Source organism: Leptidea sinapis, chromosome 15, assembly GCF_905404315.1.
Source record: "Leptidea sinapis chromosome 15, ilLepSina1.1, whole genome shotgun sequence".
NCBI classification, from domain to species: Eukaryota; Metazoa; Arthropoda; class Insecta; order Lepidoptera; family Pieridae; genus Leptidea; species Leptidea sinapis.
Window position 1 is genome coordinate 1,908,678 of NC_066279.1, and position 26,871 is coordinate 1,935,548.

The following is a 26,871-nucleotide window of genomic DNA, read 5'->3' on the forward strand; positions in this document are numbered from 1 at the left end:
CTGCCGTGAACCAGTAATGTGTAAGCATTATTGTGTTTCAGTGAGAAGGACGCCGTAGCTAGTGAAATTACTGGGCAAATGAGACTTAAAATCTTAAGTCTCAAGGTGACGAGCACATTTGTAGTGCCACTCAGAATTTTTGGATTTGCACTGCATTGTAATGGGCAGGGCGTATCAATTACCATCAACTGAACGTCCCACTCATCTTGTCCCTTATTGTCATAAAAAAACACAAATGGAGATGAATAAGGATATGAATACTCTTAGGCGCGACGAAAAATGGATTAGTTATTCAGTTGGTTTAGCTGGGCTGTTTACACACTTTGCCTCTTGATTGGGCCATTGTGCGTTTTCATTTGTCTTCTTACTTCAACCAGCCTAGATCATTCTAGAAGTCTTTTTAAATTTCTGCAGGCATCCGGGGGCGATGCTGGTGCTTTTAAGGCCATACTGCACTCCATAAGCACGTGTTCTGGCGTTTCTTCTGCCTCCATGAATCCTCTGCACAAAGGGCTGCCTGTTACACCTATGATAGATAGATGCTTGTTCAAGGAACAGTGACCAGTGACAAACCCTACTTGTTTACGTATTTTGACCCTTTGTAGTCTCATCAGGTTGCGGGCGAACCTCTTTGAGGGCACCGGAACCGCATTCTTTGTTTGCCTTCAACCTTTGCTGTATCTCCATTCTGTTAGGTGGGGTTATTCCATTTTTTCTCGCAGCTACTTTTAATTTGGGCCTGATGTATGGGTAGCAGTGATTCCGGTCTGCTATAGCTTTGGATCCCCTTTTGGCAAGTTCATCTGCAGCATCATTGCCCAGTGAGTTTCTGTGTCCTTTGATCCATTGCAGTGTGACTTTGTTCTGGTTTGCGATGGATTGAAGTGCGTTATGGCATTCCAGTATAAGGACAGACGTTATGGTGTGGTTTTGTAGCGCCTGAAGTACGGATGCACTGTCTGAGATTATCTTAATGTTAAGGTCTCTGACATCTCTGGCTGCTACCGTCTGAGCCGCTCTAGTGATTCCAATACATTCTGCTTGAAATATTGTGTTTAGGTTGTCTAGTGTTGTTGGTATTTTTATATTTAGGTCATTCGAGAAGACTCCGGCTCCAGTACCGTGTATGGATTTGGATCCGTCTGTCTATATTCTGACTTTGTTAATGGCAAAGTTATCATTTCGTCTCGCATTAAGCCGGATCGATTCTTCGATCGAATACACACAGTGGTGGCACAGTGTTCTATCCATGAGGGCATTAAAAAGTGGTATTTCCTTCAAGACTTTCCCTTTCGACGACTACGAAAAATGGATAGAAATGCAGAAAGAAAACGTGGAGAAAGAAAAGAAGAAAAGAAGACTAAAGTCTTAACAAAAAATGGGAAGACGGAATTAAAGCGACGGCCGGCAATAAATGGCCTAGAATAGGCAGAGATAGAACGGAATTGAAAAGTTGGAAGCCGTTGTCTAATCAGCACAAATGGACCGGGATAATTAGACATACACTTACAATATACTAGCGTATAGACAAACAAAGTAATGGAGATTATAAAAAAGTATGCGAATCTATGCTTACTGTTACTTTTGCTACGGTTGGAATTGGCTACTTAGTATCTTGTATATTTAGCCTAGATTAAACCAATACCTAATGCACACATTGACAAAACCAAACTGGACATGCATTTTCGGCACTGACCTGTATAAATACCACTGGACAGACTGTTCAATATGTTTGGCAGCATTTTTTTTGTGTATGAAGAGCCACTCGCGAGCGTCCAAAGAACTAATTTTGGCGTATAATACAAATGGATGCGAAGGAACGTACAATACTCTGATGTATTTTTGCATTTTAATTAATTTCGTTCGTTTTCCGTGTTATTTATTCAGGAATCAACGTAATCAAGTACAAAATTCGTATTGTAAATAGGTACCCACCAACTATCGATGTTTGCTGAGGTTGTCATCACTAGTTTTAGTACCGCAGACTCTGGCTACATGGCCAACAGTGCCAAAATGGCGAATATCAAACAGGCACAAAAGCACTTTGACAGCCGCCAGCCCGGTGGTGTATAGTTATAGAGCTTAGTGATTTGCAGACTGTCCGTCCATACATCTATACTCTAGTATATAATATTAAGTCTATGGTTCAAAAGACTAAGTCTAAGACATCTGTAATTTTGACAAAGTGTATATATATTGCTACTGTCGCTATTACAACGCTACAATAATAAATAATATTATAAATTCAGTACATTTATATAACTTAAATAATAGAAGTTTTCACTTGTGCGTAAATCACGGAAAAACTACTGCATAGATTTCAATAAATATACGATTTAGAAGTGAAAAATTGAACATTAACGTTGAGCATTTTTTAATATTTTGGAATAGTTAGGTAATAATTTCGCACGAATTGCTTTATTTATCAGTATAAAAGTACTAGCAATTATGTGGTTCAATACAATATTCATTTGTTGCGCTATCGTACACAAAAATGACAATTTATATTACATACAAAATTTAACATAACTATAAATTAATCATAACTACTACAATTATTTTACATTATAAGTTTAAGCAGATAAAGTTTTATCTCTCAGAAAAATCAATTTTCATACATAATAAACTATAAAAATATTTCACAATCATTCAACCACTGGTTTCATCCATAATTTCAACGACTGTCTTACGAATTTTCGATCAGGTCACATGTCCTGACGCGAGTTTAACATTTAATACCCATACCAAGAAAAGTGCTCGACCGCGCCGCTAAAGAAGTTTTCGGTTCAAAAAATATTGCAATATCTTCAGGTAAAATACGTAATACCTAAAAGCTTTAAGAAACAACTTTTATAAGTACTACGTGCTCAGTCATGTATGTACGCGGGCGAAGTCGCGGGTATATAGCTATTTAATAAGTTCATATTGTTATCTTGTACGACAGTATGACCCCTAAAAACTTATCTATTGTCTCGGACGAGTAAAAAAATAAGGACTCCGTGTCACCTTACAAAACAGTGAGGCACCAAAACAAGCCGGTAAACGTGTAAATACATAGCCCCACGCATACACTTACACTAATACAAGCCGATCGGCCGCCATTATGAGATTTGCCATCGTCTGTAACGGATCAGTTTGCGTCGCAATAAAATATTTTAAAAATGCCGTTTTGCGTTGTGAAAAAGCTTACACTCACTCACATTACAAACAATAATATAAAAGTATTTGTGGATATATGATTATCTAAGGGAGAAAAAATTGTGTAACTGGTATACCCCGTAACCACACACACACTAACATAAAGGTGCTTCACTTCCTACTATCACGGCGAGGAGTCCTTCTTTTTTACTAGTCCGTGTCTATTGTTAGAACTTTTAACAAGATTATTTAATTAGCAGTTTATTACAAAATTTATTTGTTAATTCCCTCAAGATAACGCTTTAAGCACGATCTTAATAGATTGTCTTCGACGAAGACTTGGAACAACATTGAAGCGATAAACGTAACTTTATTAGCTTGGAATAACATAAGTAATCATTAAGTAAGATCTAAGCTATGCTAATACAAATGATTACCGCTTAATTTACTGCAAATTGAATATCTTACAAACCAATATTGCGAAGATGCGCGCTATGTTTCAATATAGATAGAATTATATATTTACTCAAATAAAATTGAAGTAGTCGTCATATGAAGTTTATAGAAATATTCCATGTAATAAAAAAATTGAAATGTGTGATGGGACACATAGTAGAAGTGAAAATTCAACGGATTAATTTTAAAAACAAATATGTCAAAGTTTCCGTCAATATTATAAAACTATTTTTCAAAGATATATTCTTTAAATATATTTAAAAAATATATCCTCAAAAAATATATATCCAAAAACAACATTCCATAAAATATTGTTTAAAAATATATTAAAAATAAAATAGTATGCATATTTCTGTCTCATTCTTTGCCGGCTTCATTCTACACATTTTTGTATTTGTGTCTCTTACCTGTCGTTTTTTCCGTTGCATCCGTTTTGAAATCACAACGATTCTAAAGAAGTTTCACTTCAAAAAATTCGATGTTTTTTTTCCGGCTTATCTTTGAAACTCAGTGAGCACTGTTGAACCTGCTCTTTTAATTTATTCGGAGCTCCACCAACAGCGTAATATTTTTTTAAGGAGTCACTATACATAAAATAACAAAACTAGCCAAGTGCGAGTCGTACTCGCCCATCGAGAGTTCCGTACACATTATTAGGTACTTACCTATACATACAAAAAAAGCGATAAGGTTTTTTCTTACTATACATCATAATGATAATTTAAAATCTGCTTAAGGTTGTGCCAATGAAGCCCTTTCATACTAGACCTGACATGACACGGTTAACTTAATTCAAAATTTGGCCCACCAATACTTGCAACAAATTTATAGTTTTTAGATTTTTCCCTATACTTGAAGTATAAGATTCCCTTTAAGAGTGCTGAAATGTAGGTTTTTGCGGCAAAAACGGCCCTGTCTTTATACGCTTTATATTAGCTTCACTTGTATGTTTGTATGTATGTTTGTAACTGACTCCTTTAGACGCGATTTTGAACCACTTTAAACGGCCAGATTTCATTCAAACTTTGTAGATTTATCGAGGACCGATGACAATACACTAATTTGATAAGATTATTCCATTATTCAATTTGCAAACTAAGTTTCTTGTCAGTTTGTATAATTTTTATCTATAGTCGATAAGGCAAGAATTGATGTTAAACTACTTAATAGTTTTAAAAATACGCTTTTATAGAAAATTTAACTAAAAAATTTTAAATAAATAATATTTAAAAAAAAAAAAAAGCACGCTTTATACGATTTCGATTTTTACACAGCTTCAAGAGACTGTAGGCTTGAGCATGTTGTTTTAATTTCAACTCGATATCTCCACGATATAAAAGGGTCTTGACAGACAGTCGGAAACACGTACGGATGGATAAGGTTTTTTCCTTTTGATTTAAGAAACCCTCAAAAACATACTTTTGTATGAATACAATGCTGTGTTAAAAATTTAAAAACGATCACCAAAGGCTTAAATTATTTACGCTTTCGAACAGACGAATATATTTTTTATAGACATACTTATACCGAAAAGTTACCCTTGAAGTGCTTAAAGCTGAATGCCGGAAATTTCGCCAAACCGTCCATACATATCGATATATTGCCAACTATATTTTACCAGTGGGTGGCTCCTGTGCACAGGATACCGGCTAGATTATGGGTACCAAAACGCGCCTATTTCTGCCGTGATGCGTAAGCATTATTGTGTTTCGGTCTGAAGGGCGCCGTAGCTAGTGAAACTACTGGGCAAATGAGACAATATCTTATCTCTCAAGGTGACGAGCGCAATTGTAGAGCTGTTCAGAATTTTTGGATTTTTCAAGAATTCTGAGCGGCACTGTATTGTAATGGGCAGGGCGTATTAATTCTATCTATTCAAACTATCACACCGCCCATTCTATCCTAGAACTAGCAGAGAAATCACGAGTGTAGCCAACCTGCAAGATCCCCAAAGAGTACGCATTATTATTAAAGGAACACAAATCGCACTATCCAGCAAACACCGCAAAAAGTTCGTTCCATGCGTCGATTGTTCTCTTATGAACTCAATGATCCATCAAACAACACATTAAATAAAAGCATTTAAACATTTTAATGTTGCAATCTAAATTACCAAAATGCAACACTTAATACAGAGATTAAAAAAAGGCTTCTTGACTACTGTCACAGAATATAGAGTTCTAGTACTACTGTAGCTTTTCCGGAGTTTTCCCAAGCCACAGTAGCTTTATCGCAATGCGTACTAACTTTAAGTTATATTCATGCGCAATCGGCATTCGTCCCGCGGCGCTCCTGGTGGCTGCACGTCGGTTTGATTCCCGAGAAATCGAAGTTCGTAAACTTTGTGATTGTGTGTTAAGTGTATGTGAACGGATTGTTAAAGCTAATCTAAATCCAGGTATTTATACTGAGTTTTTTTAACACTAAAATTAATTTCAGAATAATTGCAAAGTTAAGTAATATATTTAGTTTTTGTGTATAATATGATATGGAAATAATAAATCTATTTTATGTTTTCCGTTAATTCCAACCGGTGATGAACCATTTTGATATTTTCCATTGCATAAAATAATTATATTGTAATATTCAATAAACTTAATTGTTTTTAAAATATTTAATTTGATTTACTTATAAAATTTAAATTTTTATAGTTTTAAATCATGATATTTAAAATATGGGTTTTGCTATTATTTACCTATTTCGATGAGAAAAAGGGTAAATTGGCATAAAGGCATTTTCTCAAAATTGATTCCTTTAGAATTCTTTTCGATGTCATTTCTAATTACTACTAGATACTACTACCGCTTCGGAAAGAAATGACGCTCTGAGAGAGAAGAAGCGGCGCAAGAAACTCTCCCAGCATTCTTTTTTGCGCTCTTTTCAATAAAAATATACAATTTTGTACAGTCATTTCTCTCGCTAAAAAATAATCACAATATAGTCCCAGGCTGTCCGATCATTTAGATATTCAGCAGTGGAGTAATAGGATTTATATTGTTATTATATATTTAATTTGAATTGATTTCATTGGATTTTTAATGGAACGATTGGACTAAAACTCGTCGATTGAAAACATTAAATTCCGAAGGATTCGTATGAAACATTCAAATTGCAAGTTAATAGTTCTCATCAAAGGTATTTAAGTGCAGTCACAATTTAGTTGCGGAGTTTATAAAATTTCATTATAATTTTTAACATACATCGGTTCGAATGTTTAATTAGAAATTTCTACAGGTTAATTTAATAACCTGTAGAGTATTATATATTAATTAGTATTTTTCATAGATAGCTTGTCAATTTTCTTCAAATGAATTTAGAACTGTTATAATTTAGCTTTTAGTCACTTTATATCCCTTAAAAATATTTTCCAAAAAATCTAAAAATATCTCAGCCAAAAAATCTCAGCATACAATAACCTGTAGATATATATATATATATATATATATATATATATATATATATATATATATATCTCAAAAAGCCAAAAAATCTCAGCATACAATAACCTGTAGATATATGCGGTTACAGTGCGGTTTTCAAACTTTCTTCCTTAAACGACCCAGCTGCGGAATGAGCTTCCTTGTGCAGTGTTTTAAGGACGATACGACATGTTCCTTTAAAAAAAAAGCTCGTCCACTTTTTTAAAGAACCGACGCTCTTGAGATGCTTCTGGTGTTGCAAGAGAATGTCGGCGGCGGTGATCACTTAACATCAGGTGACCCGTACGTTCGTTTTTCCCCTCTTCTTTAAAAATATTCATTGAAGTACTTACGAGAAATTTAAAGATCGCAAAAACCGCCATATGTCTGTTCCCTATAAACATTGTTGCTGGCTGCATTCCATTTAAAACAAATCCATTTTAAAACAAATGGCAAAAATATAAAGACGAATGGTATAGCCCAGTGTTTAGTGACCCTGCCTACTGAGCTAGAGGTCCCGGGTACGAATCCCGGGAGGTGCGTTTGCACCATTTTTATGATTAATATGAATGTTTGTTTCCGAGTCATGGATATTTATATGTATTTATGTATGTTTAAGTTAGTATATTCTATTAAATATATCGTTGTCTTGTACAAGCTATGTAAAGTTTGGGGCAAGATAATTTGTGTAAGAGTGTGTCAATATTATTATATATAATATACATAATTATTATGAAATCATATGCGACCAGTGTTTTATTAAACATTTATTTAAAAAAAAAGTGTGTGTGTACTTATGTATGCACGCAAGAAGTTATACTTCTTTGGCCTAACGAAGCAAAAATCATTTAAATTATTTATTCCTCATGCTATTCTACGTTTTTAGAAAGAACAGTTTTGTAAAAATCTTGCAAAGATGGCTTTGACAATTACATATTAAATAATGAATACGGCTGTATGGGCTTGAACCCTTTGCTTGTTCTAATAATGGACGAAGAAACCAAAATTAAAATAACGAATGACGCAAACGTCAGAAAATTATAATAATTAGGATCCAACTTCAACCTGTTACTTTTGTGTTACAGTGATGCACGCGCATCTTACTATTTCACTCTCATATTTCTTTCCTAACGCGCCTAAAGAATTATAACATCAAATACAATCTATACACGTTGAACTTACTAAGGCAAGAAGTCTTAGACTTTTAATCTGTGTTTGTATTTTTATCTGTGCAGGCTTATCACAAAATCTTATGTATTGTGCAAGTTCTCCATTATATTAAGTGATTGTTTCACTCCGGTCAGTTTACAACCAAATAGTTAAGTTGATTATTGTAATAATACACGCTCTTGTCTATACAAGTATTCTATAATACTAGCTGATGCCCGGGACTTCGACGGTTTTAATAAACGGTTTCTATATATATTGTACGAATCTTATATTGTTTGCAATAAAGGCTTATTTATTCATTCACTCAATTTCACTAGCTACGGTGGTCTTTAAACCAAAATACAATAATGCTTACATATTACATCGATTCTTTGAGTTGAAATTGCATAATTCAAAGGTGCATTACTTGAATCGAGCTTGTCTCTAAGCGATAGAATTTACTAACATAGTTATAATATGCCTGTTGCATAATATGTCTGTTTCTGCTAACATACTATGAACGATAAGAACTTATTTGAAATAAACTTTTTTTTTCTTACTGCTTCAAGGCAAAAATAGGCGCCGCCGTGGTATTCACCGCTGGCATAAAATAATTGTGTTACAGATTATGAGTATCGGCTGCTTTCAAAGAAAATACCAAGAATCTGAACCACTTCAATGAAAATTCCATTCCTTATTGTTTAATACAGGCGTAAATAGACCTCTACACTCACACACATTGATACATACACATAAACTCACACTGTCATACTGACACTCACACAAATACACTTACAAAGGTAACAAGTCGTTTTATATGTCATTAATATTACATTAAATAAATATTTGTAGCTTAAGCTAAGCTTAATCAGGGAGCCATAATACATCAACTTCCACTCAACACCTTAGGGAGGAGGGGATAAAAGGCATTTATTTTCTCAAAATTGATTCCTTTAGAATTCTTTTTGATGTCATTTCTTATATACTAGATACTACTTCCGCTTCACTCTCAGAGAGAAGAACCGGCGCAAGAAACTCTCCCAGCATTCTTTTGTTTTTGCGCTCTTTTTAATAAAAATATACAATATTGTATTGTCATTGCTATTGCTATAAAATAATCATAATCTAGTCCCAGGCTATCCGATCACTGAGATATTCAGCTGTGGAGTAGTAGGATTTACGACAGAGCCACTTTTTAATAAAACATTTAAATTTATTTATAAAGAATGCTTGAACAGTGGATGGAACTTTATTATAAAAGTGTATACATTTACCCTTAAAGCTATTATGTATCTTATGAAGCCTACTACAATTAGTTACAAGCATTCCCTTATTTCTAACGGCCTACCACGCTTACGTGGAGTCTATAATAAGGTATGGGATCATAATATGGGGTAGCTCAACAGTAATAAATAGAATCTTAGCAGCGCAAAAAAAATGTTTGAGGGCTGCAGCGGGAAAAGGACCCCTTGAAAGCTGCAGACCCGTATTTAAAAAATATAACTTATTAACAATTGTTGCATTATACATATTCGAGTTCTGTATGTTTGTTCGAAAAAAATTTAGCGAATTCAGTAAACATGAAAACACTTCTCTTTTCCCATCCAGGGACCCCACCAAACCACAAGTACCTTGCTGTAGAACTACATTATTTCAGAGAAACTGTTTGTGTATGTGCATAAAAATCTATGGACACATCCCAAAAATAATAAGAGAGGTATCGTGAAATAGGAATTTCTCATCTAAATTGAAAATATACCTTAGTAAAAACTGTTTATATTCATGAGACGAATATTTTCAACTAAAAACTTGACTAAATACTATATAATACTGCTACTAATCTATTGTTAAATTTATATTATTGTAACTAATGATTTAGAAATGTATTTTATAAAATTTGCACGTCATAAATGTGGCAAACATGTACCTAATAATATTTATGTAACATCAATCTAACATGTTTATGTAAATAAAAACATTGACTTTGAATTTCTAGTGTTATAATAATGAAAATCCCTATTAAAAGCAAAAAGGATGGTTGTAGAACAGCGCTGTATGGAAACATGATCCCATGATCCCATGTCAGGTGAAGCTGAGCCCCTTTCCTTTTGCCTATTGCTACATCACTTAATTATGCATTTAATTTCTATAACTTTTGTATGGTAATAAAGAATTTATTTATTATTTAATTCATCTTGATAAAGTGTTCACTCGTGTCTTTCATACTATATAATACTAGCTGACCCGGCAAACGTTGTTTTGCCATATAAATTGTTTTGATCTTTTGCTTGCTAGTTGATAAGAGATGGCGCTAGTTGTATTCATTAGTAACAATCACACTTCTTTTATATTTTGTATAATACACACTATAGTTTTATAAATTATAGCCTATATGTTTTTCTGGTGTGTAAGCTATATTATTGTAAAGTTTCATCAAAATCTATTCAGTAGATTTTGCGTTAAAGAAGTTCAAACATACATCCAGACATACAAACTTTCACATTTATAATATTAGTAGGATATACACTGATGAGTAACTCGCCTTTTTTTAAAGTTTTTATTCATGTGTACTTACCTTTTTTTTTCAAAACATTTAGCCTTAAATTAAGGATTGGTCTCTATCTCAAATAGATACCGCACTACCTAAGAACAATAGCTTTTTTATTAAGGCAACTATTAGATGCTTGTGTGCGTGGTATCTTGACACTCGATGGTATCCTTAAAATATATACGCATCGTGTTATTTTGCATGTAAATTAATAAAATACAAAACACTTACTGATGATATGTGATCCCATTGTCTTTCTTATTTCTTGTAGTATTATTTTTACAAAGTTACTACGCAAACCGGCATTTTAGTTTCAATTACCAAAGTTAAACATCACATGTGGCACGTCAACGTCACACATTGTTCGAGACTGAATCGAGTACGCCCACTTGGGCGTAGTATTAGTTGCCGCACCTGCGACTACGGAGCGCAGCGGAGACTAATCTCTAATTTCGCATTTAGTGTTCAAACGCTACAATACAAATGAATCATGTTATCCAACCAATCTTTAACTTATACCACACCAAACTAATTTGTAAAACCTCTAAAGTCTTACATCGGTATTTTTAATTAAGTTGTTCTCTGTGTTTTAATTTAGTTAATGTCTGGATTGTGACCCAATTTGCCTGTGAAACGTCAGGTTTTAGATCTAAGGTATCTAGGTTACAAGTTTATATAAAGCTAACGTCGCTTTTGGCATTAAAGGTACGATTAAGCTGTTTATAGGTTACTAGAGGGGACTGATTTATATTTTTGTAACGTAACTCATAAAATATTTGAGCGATTTCAATTTTTTTTTATGGAATAGGAGGACAAACCTCCTCACCTGGTATTAAGTGATCACCGCCGCCCACATTCTCTTGCAACACCAGAGGAATCACAAGAGCGTTGCCGGCCTTTAAGGAAGGTGTACGCGCTTTTTTTTGAAGGTACCCATGTCATATCGTCTCGGAAACACCGCACAAGGAAGCTCATTCCACAGCGTTGTAGTACGCGGAAGAAAACTCCTTGAAAACCGCACTGTCGAGGACCGCCACACATCCAGATGGTGGGAATGATATCCTAATTCAGATATTTTTCGATATAATATGATATTAAATGACTTATTAAACAGAAAAAAATTAGACCTATTTAAAAAGCCTCAGATTGGAGAAGAACGGGCGGCAGAACTCAGCGGGCTTCTTGTTTTTTAAAGGGTCTCCTTTTAAGTGTCCTTTTATGATACTGGTGACATAACGGGGTCAAATTTATGGAAATATTACTTAGTCGTAAGTCCATTGTATGGGTTTATTGTAGTAAATCGGATGTTGCTTACATTACTTACGTAGGACCTGCAGGGCAAAAAAACTACGGGAGTGCCGGGAGAAATTAAAACGTGAACATTAACGTTGTGCATTTTTGAATATTATGGAATAATTTCGCACAAATTGCTTTATTTATCAGTATAAAAGAACTAGCATTTATGTGGTTAAATACAATATTCATTTATTGCGCTATCGTACACAAAAATGACATAAATTACATAAAAAAATTAACACTTCAGAACTAATACAATTATTTTACATTAAAAAGTTTATTTCTCAGAAAAATCAACTTTCATACATAACTTCAACAACTCTTTTATCACCATCACTACCAGCGGTATCACGGTCAATTTCTAAAACTGATACAATAGGTTTATGGTAGCTAAAGTATGAAGCGAACAATTTTGATTCGAATTTAAAGATTTCATCAATAGTAGTTTTGTATTTCATTGTGCTAAGATTGCGATCATTTGACATCGCTAAACTAAATTCATATTTAAAAATTCCCTCCGTCTTACGAATTTTCGATCAGGTCACGTGTCCTGACGCGAGTTTAACATTTTATACCCGTCCCAAGAAAAGTGCTCAACGCCGCTAATGAAGTTTTCACTTCAAAAAAGACAAAAAAAAATCTACGACTTTCGCACTCTTGGCTGTATTTGATATTATATAAGAAAGAAAGCTCCCCTTACAGATTTTAAGGGTAGTAATTGTTACTGCCCAAATTCTTTATTATTGTTACGATTTGAGGTAAATGGTGCTCTGGGGGCTATTTTGACAGCTTATTCAATAGGACTAAATTAAGAATCCAGAGCTATATATTTTATTTAAATAAACCTAGAAGTTTAGGTAGTAAACAGTGTGCAACGCGTCGTAGTGCAACGCAGAGCTGCTCGAATTGTCGGGGATCCAGTGCTCGGTGAACGCAATGTAGAGACGTCGATTAATTGTGTGTCTTCCACCGCACTTATCATGGGCAGTGTTCCGAAGAGCTGTTTGACCTGAGTCCTGCCGCCGAATTCAACTTTCGTACGATACCCCCCATACTAGGATATCATCCCTACAATCAGGACGTGTGGCTTTCCTCCGCAGTGCGGTTTTCAAGGAACTTTCTTCCACATACAAACAAGCTGTAGAATGAACTGCGAAGGTTTGCTATAACATGGGTCGTCATGCTCACTCGGCGTCGTGGACCGGGTTGTCTCCTTTCCTAAAGTATGTGCGAAGGGAAGGATGGCTTGTCCATGCATCAACTCTTGAATTGGTGCTGCTTGTGATACCAAGTCACCTCTTATAGTTAATAAATCATTGTATTTGTTGGATGCAATTACTAATTGTGTCAGTTATTACGACCATTTTGTTCACCTCTAAAGGTTGATGCATCCAATATACAATAATTTATATTCATATAGTTTATTCATATTACTTTTTATGAAATAATTTTTCTTACTTAAAGACTCTTATGCAGATATATGTATATTCAGATGCAGCAACTTGCGTACAAACAAATTTTTTATGTATAATAGATAGTCAGTGTAAAATACTTTATATTTTTATTGAATAGAGTAGCCGTTGAGTTTCGTGTATGTACATATGGTAAGTTAAGTAATTTAAAAGAAATATTTATAGTGACTATTTAACTTAGTTTAAGCCCTAATTGAGTAAAGTTTATTTCACTTTGACTATATCACTACTTAATAGTTGGTGGTGTATAAGTCATCTATGAGGCGACATGCTTTACGTGGCTATGTATATATACTCTGTGTGTTCTACTCGATCAAAAATAACAATCAGGGGTACAGACAGTCGTTGTCAGTTGGGGTTCAACCCTCAGCGCTTGATTGATCCGTCTAGACGGCTGTTTCGGACTTAATCAGTAACAGGGGATTCTGAACCTCCAAATATATTATGCACAAGCTGCCGCCCGCGACATTGCATCTGCAGATTTAGTTTACGTGGCGATTATGATGTTTTTGGGGGGTTTATTACACAGGATGCTGACTAGTTGCGTATCACAGCGGCGCCTTTTTCTGCTGGCGAAAGCAAAAACAAACAATCAAACAAACATATATACACTTTATTTAAATTAAAATAAGGGACGAGACAAGCATGACGTTCAGCTGAGGGTAATTAATACGCCCTGCCCATAACAATATAGTGCCGCTCAGGATTCTTGGAAAACTCCAAAAATTATGAGCGGCGCTATAATTGCGCTCGTCTCCTTGAGACATACGATGTTAAGTCTCATTTGCCCAGTAATTTCACTAGCTACGGCGCCCTTCAGGCCGAAACACAGTAATGCTTACACATTATTGATTCATAGCAGAAATAGGCACCGTTGTAGTACCCATAATCTAGCCGGCATCCTGTGCAAAGGAGCATCCCACTGTTTTTATTATTATTAAGTTATATATATATACTTATACAAATTATTAAGTTATTGCATCTCATTATATTTGCGCCCAAGTAAGTAAAGACAAAAGGCATTTATAATCTCAATATTGATTCCTTTAGAATTATTTTTGATGTAACTGTAATGAGTATGTAATCGTTTGCGTCTCCTTAAATTGTTCCAAAATTTACTGACGATGCGGGATTCGAACCCGTGCCTCTCGGGAAACGTTCCAACGCTCTACCAACTAAGTTAATCCGCATGCCACGTGTTCCGTAAATTTAGGCATGTGTACAGACGTTTGGATTAGTTGGTAAGAGCGCTAAGACGTTACCTTAGAGACACGGGTTCAAGTCCCGCATCGTCCATAAACTTTCCTAAACGTCGGCTCCATACTTGTGCTAGCCCGGCATTTTGTCCTGCGACAAAGGATTCGTGGTTTCTCGGAGTTGTAGCGAACGAAGCATTGTAACATTCTGAATGTAGGGTGCTATGTTTATTGAGATATAATTCACCCGTGAGTAAATTGCAGCTGCGATTCACACGGGCAAGTGTAGAGCCAGCATTGTATTTTGTTATTTATTTAATATTTAGGTCTAAAAGCAGGTGAAATAAATAAATAGTTGTAGACCCAGCATTGTTAGTCGCAAGGCAGATAATAATTTACAGAAATTAACAAAGTAGAGATACATTTTTGAAAATAAGCGCACGATTTTTTAATTAAATGACTAACAATAAGATTAACTAATAGTTCTATATTTATGATTATCATTTATAAGAGCTTTTTCTTTGTTCCTTACATTTTGGTGTATACATAAACGTGAATAAGTTAGTCATAAGACTATAATGTTATGACGTGTATATCTGATGAAAGTTTATGTAAGATATTTGATAACGAAACTATGGAATATACTACCTAGTGCGGTATTTTCAGGTCAAACCAACATGGGTACGTTCAAAAAAGTGCTTAGAGCCACCTAAAAGGACGTGTGTGTAATCTGTCATACACTCGTTTGTACTGCTATTCCATAAAGGCCTATATAAGCCAAGTGTTTACTTACTTTAACACAAAATATAAGTAACTTCATATCAAAAAGTTTGCCTTCACTAGGGGACGTACAACTATTGATTCAGGTCTTGAGATAATCGAGACTATATTTTATAATGTCTGGCAGGATTTACAGAATTCACTTGTATTTTCTATGATTTGACTATGGCTTTTGATTGTGTTCAACATTCAACGCTGGTCAGGAAGCTATGTCACTATGGCGGCATTAAAGGAATTACGTCTGATCTTCTGATTTCATATTTAAGCAATAGAATTCATAACGTCAATGTAAATCGCAGGAGATCTCATGGGACTCCTCTCATGATGGGCTTCAAGGGTCTATTCTTGGACCGCTTGTCTTCCTTGTTCACATTAATGATCTACCTAAAGTAGTGGATAAAAAAATAAGTTAGTATTGTTTGCGGATGGAACTTCACTCATTTTCAAAGTAAGTAAGTAGAAGCCAAGTTACGTATGACGAAGTAAACAATCGTGTAGTGGTTTACCGCCACTTAACTGTTGTTAATACCCCTTTCCCAAAACACCTGAACAAATTGTGTAATAATTGTATGAAATTTAAAATTCAAATTAATAATAATCTATCAAAAAGTTAGGCTAACTTTTCCGTCATTATTTTTCTACTTCGTCAACCGTAAAAATTGTAATATAAAAAGTTTGCAAGTTGAAAAGAATAATTAAATATTTGACACTTCAGTAAACATACTTTGTAGTTTAATTTTGGGTCTCGTATTCCAAATTCTTACTATTGCCATTCCAACATATTTTATGTTATTATTTATTCTTATGAGACAAGTTAGCGCAATAATCTTGTGACCGTTGATCGTTATAAAAGTATAAATCCACGCACATCAGAATGGGACAGGCAGGTTCAATACATCAGCTCATGCAAGATGTCAGAACCTGAAACTTTAGTTCAAACAGAAAACTGTTCCGCGAGCACTGGTTTCCACCGGCGGATAGCTCTTCGCTCGCTTCTTCCATCATGCTCAGAACCTGTGCTCCTAAATTGACGCCTTGAAGCGTTTAATCTTCTCAAAAGGCGTAGTCCCGGACTCATGGAAGTTACCACATATACATCCGATACCTAAAAAAGCTCGGATCTGGCAATCCACAGGTCTATCGCAATTACCTCCGTTATCTACAACACCTTGGACAGTATTATGAACGACCAGCACTGGCTATACTAGAGTCTCCCCAGTTCATCAATGATGGACAGCACGGTCGTGTGTTCATTTTTTTGTGACAATATGTTAAATAATTATTTTTTTTAGCATTGACAAAGAGGCCGCAGCACAAACCAAACACATTAATGAGAAGAATATTTTCAACATTATTAAATCTACATAATTACAAAAAAACCCCTGTAGAATTGCACAAAACAAAAATAATCAAGTTTAGATTGTCATTGTTCAATTTATAGGTATATATCTTGTCGTGTTTTGACTGAATTTTGATTTAAATGACTGACACAATCCGCCAACGGGCATATCCAACTCTTGCCTAAAGCCTGCCAAGGGCCACACAGCCTTCGAAAGTACTTAATTAATATAACTAGACAATATTGTTCTGAAGTTTGTGTTAAGCTAATTAAATAAATATCTGATATTCAAACTACATTCATTAAGGTCGATTTCATGCCGTCTTTCTTAAAATAAGAAACCCGACGATACCTTATTAAATTTTTGGTGATATAGGGTTTGTATGCAACAATATCAGATAAACACGACCTATTAATTGTTTTTAAGTTCAGTACGATATTTGATCATACATCTGAATTACTTAATTTGTAAAACATGATATAATTTTTATCGTTTTAGCACTTTCTGCACATCTTGTCTATATAAACTTTCAATGAGTCTAGTCTCACACTCATGTGTGTATGTTTATTCGACCCTTTATAAAATCGGTATTGTCCTTGTAATTCCTCTGGTGGTACAAGAGAGTATAGACCGCGGTGGTCACTTACCATCAGGTGACCCGTATGCTCGTTTGTCCTCTTCTAAAAAAAAAAGAGAATAAGTAGCAAAAACAATTTACCACTCCTATAAAATAAACATATTTTATAGGTTCAGAATATTACAATTTCTACAATCTTTCCAAGGCTACAACACAAATATTCGGCGAAGCCGAGAGTTACCTGAGAGAGTAAAAAAGTAATTGAATCATAAAAAAATATTTAAGGAGCTTTGATTACAGTAGATAGCTATCGTATGTAATTAAAACATTTATTTACAACAAAACGAGCAGCGCCCGTCACCGAGAACGCATGGACTAGCCATTGTTCCCCCCGCCATATTTTTGGCGAGCAGGACATTCAGCTGATGGTACGTCTGGATGATACGTCTTACTCATTATAATGCAGTGCTTTTTTATATCCAAAGGCGTAGTCCCTGACTCATGGAAGTCAGCCCTTGTCCATCCGATCCAAAAAAAAGGAGACAGTTCGGATCCGGCGAACTACAGGCCTATTGCTATCACCTCCCTGCTCTCCAAAATCATGGAGAGCATAATTAGCCACCAGCTTTTAGTATACCTAGAGGGTCACCAGTTGATCAATGACCGACAGTACGGCTTTCGCCATGGACGGTCGGCAGGTGATCTTCTGGTATACCTAACACATAGATGGGCGGCGGCTATTGAAAGCAAGGGGGAAGGCCTGGCAGTTAGCCTGGATATAGCGAAGGCCTTTGATCGTGTATGGCACAAGGCGCTCCTCTCAAAACGTCCATCATTTGGGCTTCCCGAGAGCTTGTGCAAGTGGACCTCCAGCTTCCTCACTGGGCGTAGCATACAGGTCGTTGTCGACGGATATTGCTCGAACCCGAAGCCCGTGAATGCTGGAGTGCCCCAAGGCTGTGTGCTATCTCCTACGCTGTTTCTTCTGCATATCAATAATATGTTGGATACCTCCAACATGCATTGCTATGCAGATGACAGCACTGGTGATGCCGTATACACGGGCCATGCAGGTCTCTCTCGGGAAATCGTCGACCAGTGCCGGGAGAAACTTGTGTCTTCTATTGAGTCCTCTCTCGAGAAGGTCGCGGAATGGGGTAAATTGAACCTTGTCCAATTTAACCCCCAGAAGACTCAAGTTTGCGCGTTTACCACTAAAAAAACCCCATTTGTCGGAATACTGGGTCTCGAAATCTCGAGCGATTGCCAATTCCGTGGCCATCTGGAGGGCAAAGCCAATTTGGCTTCGAAGAAGCTGGGCGTCATCAATAGAGCACGGCAATATTTCAAGCCGGCCCACATTCTAGCGCTCTACAAAGCGCAGGTCCGGCCACACATGGAGTATTGCTGTCATCTCTGGTCTGGTGCACCCCAGTATCTCCTCGATCCATTTGACCCCGTGCAACGTAGAGCAGCTCGAATTGTCGGGGACTCAGTGCTCTGTGAACGGCTGGATCACTTGGCGTTGCGTAGAGACGTCGCTTCATTGTGTGTCTTCTACCGCATTTATCACGGGGAGTGTTCCGAAGAGCTGTTTAACCTGATTCCTGCCGCCGAATTCCACCTTCGCACGACACGCCACAAGTTAGGATATCATCCCCACCATCTGGATGTGTGGCGGTCCTCCACAGTGTGGTTTTCAAGAAGCTTTCTCCCTCGTACTACAAAGCTGTGGAATGAGCTTCCTTGTGCGGTGTTTCCGGGACGATACGACATGGGTACTTTCAAAAAAGCGCGTACACCTTACTTAAAGGCCGGCAACGCTCTTGTGATTCCTCTGGTGTTGCAAGAGAATGTGGGCGGCTGTGATCACTTAACACCAGGTGACCCGTACGCTCGTTTGTCCTCCTATTCTATAAAAAAAAAATATAAGAGGCAAACGGGATGGGGAGTGGTGGGGCTACCGCCCATGGAGATACGGGTGGTTAGGCCTCCGTATAGTCCACACCGAACTAAAAAAAGCGGTGGTTAAAGTGGGAGAGTGGTATTACTCCGGGCGTGCCAGCCTAATTCACTTGTGTCCGTTAAGACCCAGTATGGCACGACTTATCATTGCTGCGCAGGATACTTGAAAAATCCAAACTTTTCCAGCACTACAATTGCAATCGTCACACTCGCGCTACGGCGCCCTTCAGACCGAAACAGTAATGCTTAGACATTACTGCTTCACGGCAGAAAAGAGCCATTGTGCTCTACGATGCTATCTCTATCTAATAATCTAACACTTTTAACCACACCTACGCCAATCAGATATTATTATTGTATATACTTAAGACACAAATTTTGTAAATATATATTTTAAATAGAAGCACAACGCACACTGATTTTTATTTAATTGTTGCCATATTTATTTCCAAAGACTTATTTAATTGCAGTCCACAGTCCAATATTTGTAAAAATTATTAAAATTCACGTGGCGTGTGGCGTGGGCAATTAAATAAACACACGAAATAATTTGCATGTAACCACTGTACTTGACAACTTGCAAGCTAATTGGTTGGCTGTGGCTCAGGTGCGTAGATATAGCAATCATTAGAAGAAGAATTACGCTGTGCAAGTAATTAGGTAAAATTGAGATATTTTACGCAATAAACGGTTGTTTAGTTATACAACTGTAGTTTAATTTAATAATAAATTAATTGCCATGACATTGTATCATTATGTAAACAAAGATGTGTCAAATTATTAATCTGTTTCAAGATGCTTTTGTTCTTTTTGCTTGTGTCTTGACATGATCAAAATTACTTCTTGACTATAAAACTACATGGCATCCGCTTATGATAATTTAATACAAGAAAAATCGATAATTATAAATTCAATAAATTCAAATTTTATTTATTCAGCAGGATAAATAAAATTTGAATTTACTTTGAATCATCAGGGTTAAATACTAAATTTATTATGGTTTTACTATCGCAACTCAGCTGAGAAGAAGCCACTAGAAACTCGGTGAGAAAAATTAGCATCAAGTTCTGTCTTCAAGTCTGGAGTGTCTTGGAATACATAATAATAGATAGATATGTTTTTATTTCATATCACACAAGCATTTACAAAAATATATTAAAATATTAAAAGATATAGGAAACGGACAGGATAAAAATCGTCGTTCTACAGAATTAAAACTATATGATACTACTGGTCAATGTCTATAGTCAGTGGCAATCCGAAATGGCGAGACTAACTTGATATTTTTATCCATTTCCTGTTTTAGTATTTCTAAAACCAATCTGCGAAACGTTTTTTATGTTCAGATCTCTTTTATCATGCATAGGTATTTTATTTTTATTTGCATTGATGTGACAGTTATGCGTTTTCTATACTGTACTGATACTGTAAAGATAACAATATTGAGATGCAGATTCAGGATTGATTGACGGAAGGCATAGAATTATTTTAGTTTACCTACTTTCGTTTAGTATTAAGTTTTAATTTTGACTATTGCAAATTTTTTACTTTTTTTTTGGACACTGATGCGAAGCCTTTGCGATATAACAATTGGAAGTCTTAATAAAATATAAATAAATAAATATGTATTGTAAATATGTGATGAAATAAAGTTTTAAAAATACCTTTTATCACAATAACATAAATTTATTTATTACTAATTACCTAAATAAATTAAAAATGCATCTATGTTTCATAAAAGGGTGTGTGTCTCAAGCATATGGTTATATTTAAGGTATACCGTGGTGCTCTAGAGATTACATATTGAAAGCGATCTTTCATCATCAAATGAATCTCAATCAAAAAAAAATCTCAATCAATTAATGTCAAAATCTTCATGAACTGCGGTTGAATTATGACCATTAAATTCAGTTGTTATAGAGAAACTAAGCTAACCATCTTATTAATCTCGCTAAGTGTATACATTTGTACGATAAATATGGATATTTTATTACCAACTGATGGATGCTTATGTGATAATATTATCTCACCTTTTTTTGACAAATAGGTGACTATATGTAAAGGTCTTCAAGGGGTACGTAAAAGAGGAAGACCCTATGCTAGATGGATAGAAGAAATTATTCAGTCAGCTGGTAGTTCTGGTTTAAGCTAGCACAAACCAGAGAAGACTGGCAATTCTTGGAGGAGGCCTTCACCTGTAGAGGGGTTCTTGCAAATATAAACTCAAACATAAAGAAAAATAATACTTTAAGTATTAACAATTAGTTTTACAAAAGTTACTAACCCTAGCAATTAATATTTGTACCTCTTTATTGCGAGATATTAAGGCTTTTTATTTTATTTATTATTTATCGTATTAAATACATCCTTGCCTGGCACTCATAGTATGATTACCTAAGATTTTTGAGTCAAAGTGCGTTAAAGTAATAGTTAATTTATAATACTCAAAAAGTCACCCGACTCTCTCTATACATTACTAAGTCTGTGTTGTGTTGCTTAAACGAGGATTTTGGAGAGTTAACTAGGAACGTGCATGCATTTATTTGTCTGCTAGCTAATGCCCTTCGGCTCCAGTTAGAATTTTTTTGAATCAACTTTCATTCTTAATAAGGCCAATGTTTATCAAAATAGTCACGTAGAAATGGACTAGATTTGTTCAGTACCGTTTCTCCTATCTTGATCAAAGAAGTGACCAGGTTACTTTTATTTATTTTTGGAGCTTACTCTTTAAGATTCGATTTTCATATAAGGCGCCCGGTATGAGAAAAATATGGAGAGTAAAACCTACTCATCAAATGGGATAGTAACGTTTTTGGTGTGCATCATTTCCCGCGGACCTTTCACTTTTCAGTTGTGTGTGTGTGTGTATATACTTGTGTGTAGCCAGCATACACAGTATACTGCGTGATAGCTTACGAATGTAGTATAATATACCTATTAGGGTGTGCCAAAATGTAACTTTCTTGATGGACCTTAAAAGGACCTTAAACTCAAAATTCCAATTTTAAAAAATTTGAATTTAGAGTTAACAGGAGTTGTGTTTGGGCATTTCCTGACATATTTTAAGCGTTAAGGATTTATTTGATTTTTTAATTAATACGCTTTTATTAGCTTCTGCTGTGTACGTGTGTGTGTATGTGAGCTACTGTGTGTAACCGACTCCATTGGACTTGATTTTGTTTAGTACCTGTTCAAAGACAATCATTCTTGAGGAGTAAACTCCAGTCGTGCGTTGGAGCTGACACACACGCTTTTTTATTTTGAGTATTGGTAATGTCACTGTTTTAATAAAGTCAATTACAAGAAACGCTTAAATGGGCAAAATAAATTTTTAAATGTATGTAGGTAATGTAGGCCACGTATTTTGAAGTGTCAAACATTTTAGTCAAATCGTATACCATAGATTTAGAAAACAAATCAAATCAAAAGTATTTTATTTCGTAGGTAAATTTCATTACACTCGAAATATGTCATTTTTACATACAGCTCATCCGAAAGGCAGTTTTCCTTAGATAAGAACAAACAAGAAACTCTAAGGTTGCTCTTTTCAAAGCAGATTAGGTCTTACAAATTCTTATTTTTAATTTTATTTCAATTACAATATATGCCAAGTGATGCAACAAAAACACTCAAACGTCAAATACTTTAATACAAAATGCCTTTCGGCCGTTCCCAATATTCGATCTCTAACATGAGATAAAAATCGTAACTATCGTTGACTTTTCTGTCCCAATAAACTTATCGACGGTAACTCACCTTATCCGTACACGCTGTCTGTCAATGGGATGACGTATAGCTTACATTAATTTGAACTCACGCGTCCCAATATAGTAAGTAGAGTAAGTAAAAAAAGTGTGTAATTCACACGTGGTAGAAGTGAAACCTTCCAAAGAAAACTTGGCTACAAGATAATGAGACGAATGTAAAATTTTGGGAAGATACAAAGTTTGATAATTATTTTACATTTTATTCGTAAATATTACATAGATTTTTAGAGTTTACATTTTCGATAATTAATGATGCAAGAGGCTTACTACTAAAGAGCTACTAAAGTATGAAATAAATACTTTGATCTTAATATGTCTTTGGAATACTGTGTCAATTATTGTTTTTGATCTTGTTATTAATACAGTACGACTGCTGCACATTTTCAAATTTAATTTTTAATTGTTAATTTGGCGGCCAAGACCTCAATCAACGGAATCGCTGTATCCGATGCTAAATTTACATTAAACCTCTAAGCTGCTTATGAAGTCCTGGTACCTACATGTTGCTAGGATGATACATCGTGATTTCAACCGCTGTGAAAGACATTACTATTACAGCTACCTACCATATTTATGTTCTAAGGGTGTTTATGTAGTAATACGTCGAGCGCATGACGTCAAAATATATTTAAGGTATACGTAAGAGATTGCCATATGTATTACTCGCGTAAAAGATAAGACAATTTCTTCTTTAACTATGATCACCTGGTACCAAAAAACTGTGTAATCTTAAATCTTATTAATCTTATTCTCTCACACAGGCTGAATCCTAAACATTTACCTGATTTTTGTCTCTGTCGTCTCGCTTTTTCGTTTCATCGTGTCAAATTTCAACGATAAATGTAAATTAATAAGTAAAGCATAAGAGCTATTGATTATCGTTTATGCTTTAAACTCAGAGTCAAGTTGTCGGAAAGTGCCTTAGTACCTATATGACAACAAGCTTGAAGGTGTGTCATTTATTACGTACAAATATGAGGGCAGATAAATTAACGAAAATCCATTTTTGTTTTTAGGGTTCCGTCCTTCAAATGGAAAAAAACGGAACCCTTCGTTAACCGTCCGCCCGTCTTTCTGTCAAGACTCTTTATCTCCGGTACGCATGCATGAAGGTATCGAGATGAAATTAAAACGATATACTCAGGAAAGCTAAGCTGACGTAAAAAAAGGGACGTTTATGCCGCAACAAACGCATTATATTTCGAGTAGGTACTCAAGGGAATCAAAATCAATAGGTTATTTTCCGTTGACATACAACTGTTTTATTTTTTAAGTTAAAACGTTTTATACTACAAGTATAGGGAAAAGTCAAAACTATTGTAATAAAATCCTAAAAAACAGGGTCTTTATGCAAGGCACGACGGTTCCCGGGTTTTATTTATTTACATTACTAGTTGACCCGACAGTTGTTCTGTATATAATAAATAAAATAATGTTTTTTTATTAATTTGTCAATAATATATCATAACATCAAGAATTACTGCGTAAAATATATAACTGCTGTCGTAATGAAATTGTTTCACAGCAGAACTGTCAAACCGTGCGTCAATAAATTATCTCATAGAAATTATGTATGGACACATCAAAGGAAAAAACAAATTTGTTGTTTTTATTTAATTCCGAGCATTTTCCTATTTATTCATCTTTTAAACCTTCTCTGGACTTCCACAAATAATTCAAGACCTAAATTTGCCAAATCGGTCCAGCCGTTCTCGAGTTTTAGCGAGAGTAACGAAAAGCAATTCATTTTTATAGATATAGAAGATAATGTATAGTTTTTTATTTATGACGAAGAAAGAAAATAAAACCTTTTCCCTTTTTTACAAGTATAGGTAGGTACCTAATAAAATGTAGCTACAATTTTGTACCGACTCTCGGTGGGTTAGTCCCGAATCGGTACGAATTCCTACTAATCGGTTAAATCGAGATAGAAAATTTATTTTGTGGGGCGATGTATATATGCTATTAAAACATCGAAATATTACAAAACAAATGTATTACGAAATCCAAAAGAATTGATTAAAATAACCTTTGTGCGGTAAAGGCTATTTTACTACAACATAAATGACTTTCTACATGAAACCATAGATTGGGAATGGAGCAACCACCCTCAGCCTACTTTGTTGCTACTTGTTGTTTGTACACTGTTTCAAATGAGTGGTAGCTTTTGACATTCAATTTAAATCAAGTGATTTTTAATCCTATTTTAATATTAGAATTTGGTGGAACATATTATTCCATCACAGCATTGTAGAAGGTATACAGTAATGTTCTAAATCATGTGAATTCTGGTGTGAATTTTAATATGATTTAAAGGGGTAAGGTCTGTACGACCCAATTAGTAGCATAGGTATATATTATGAGGTAATCAGATGTTAAAAGAGATAAGAATGAAATGAAATAGACAGAGACTTTTCATATTACACGAAATAATAACAAAAACGCTATTGCAATTATAGTAAATTAGGGAAACTTCAGCGTAAACTATTTACAACGAGCCGACTGCAATTAAATATGCGCGAAAAAAAAAGGCATAAATTCCTTTAGAATTCTTTTGATGTCATTTCTTATACTACTAGATACTACTACCGCTTCGGAAACAAATGGCGCTCTGAGAGAGAAGAAGCGGCGCAAGAAACTCTCCCAGCATTCTTTTTTTTGCGCTCTTTTCAATAAAAATATACAATATTGTACAGTCATTTCTATCGCTATAAAATAATCACAATCTAGTCCCAGGCTGTCCGATCATTTAGATATTCAGCAGTGAGCTGAGCAGAGCCATTTTTTTTATAAAACATTTAAATTTATTCATAGATAATGCCTGAACAGTGGCTGGGACTTTATTGTAGAAGTGTATACATTTACCCTTAAAGCTATTATGTATCTTATGAAGCCTACTAGAATTAGTTACAAGCAATCCCTCATTTCTAGTGTTATAATAATGAAAATCACTATTAATAATAAATAAATGTTAGTCACATCAAAAATAAACTCAAACGGTTAATAAAATTAAGACGTTAACCTTTTTATTAGCATACAAATATGTATAAAGATTATTTTATGACTTAAATAGAAGATAATTTGATTTGCGGTATTAGTGTTTATTTAGTGCTTCCAGCTTTGAAGGACTTTTTTTCATATGCATATTTATTCTAGAGGATTTGTGAACAGATAGATATACATAAAGTGGATATAGATAGGTATGGATAGTATATACATAGAGTATTTAAGTATTTTTTTATGAAAATCACGGACGAGACGAGCAGGACGTTCAGCTAATTGTAATTGATAAGCCCTGCTTATTACAATGCAGTGCCTCTCAGGATTATTGAAGAAACCAAAATTTCTGAGAAGCGCTACAACTGCGCTCGTCACTTTGAGACATAAGATACCAAGTCTCATTTATTCATTCTGGGCTAATAGTCCAGTAATTTCACTAGCTACGGTGCCCTTCAGACCAAAACACAGTAATGCTTAAACATTACTGCTTCACGGCAGAAATAGGGGCCGTTGTGGTACCCATAATCTAACCGGCATCCGGTGCAAAGGAGCCTCCCCCTGGTAAATTTCAAGATTCAAGTAGCCCGCATGTCCTTAAAGTTACGGAGAATGGCCCGTGAATGCCTGTACTGTGAATAGTCAAGCATAAGTATTACTCTCTTCTTCTAGCACTACATCTCTGTTGGTCTTGGATTTCTCTGTGATTGTTTTCCATCAAGTTCTACTTCTAGATTCTCTTCTCCGAGATGTTCTCTTCCAAAGACTCAA

General features: G+C 35.2%; 1 long non-coding RNA gene across 1 annotated transcript in view; it reads left to right on the forward strand.

Moving 5' to 3' along the window:
* Positions 1–5,878: 5,878 nt before the first annotated feature.
* The window catches only part of LOC126968443 (uncharacterized), a 126,584-nt gene continuing 105,591 nt past the window's right edge, over positions 5,879–26,871 (forward strand). The window contains exon 1 of the long non-coding RNA XR_007730208.1: positions 5,879–5,992. This is a non-coding gene — a long non-coding RNA (uncharacterized LOC126968443). The remainder of the gene's footprint in view (positions 5,993–26,871) is intronic.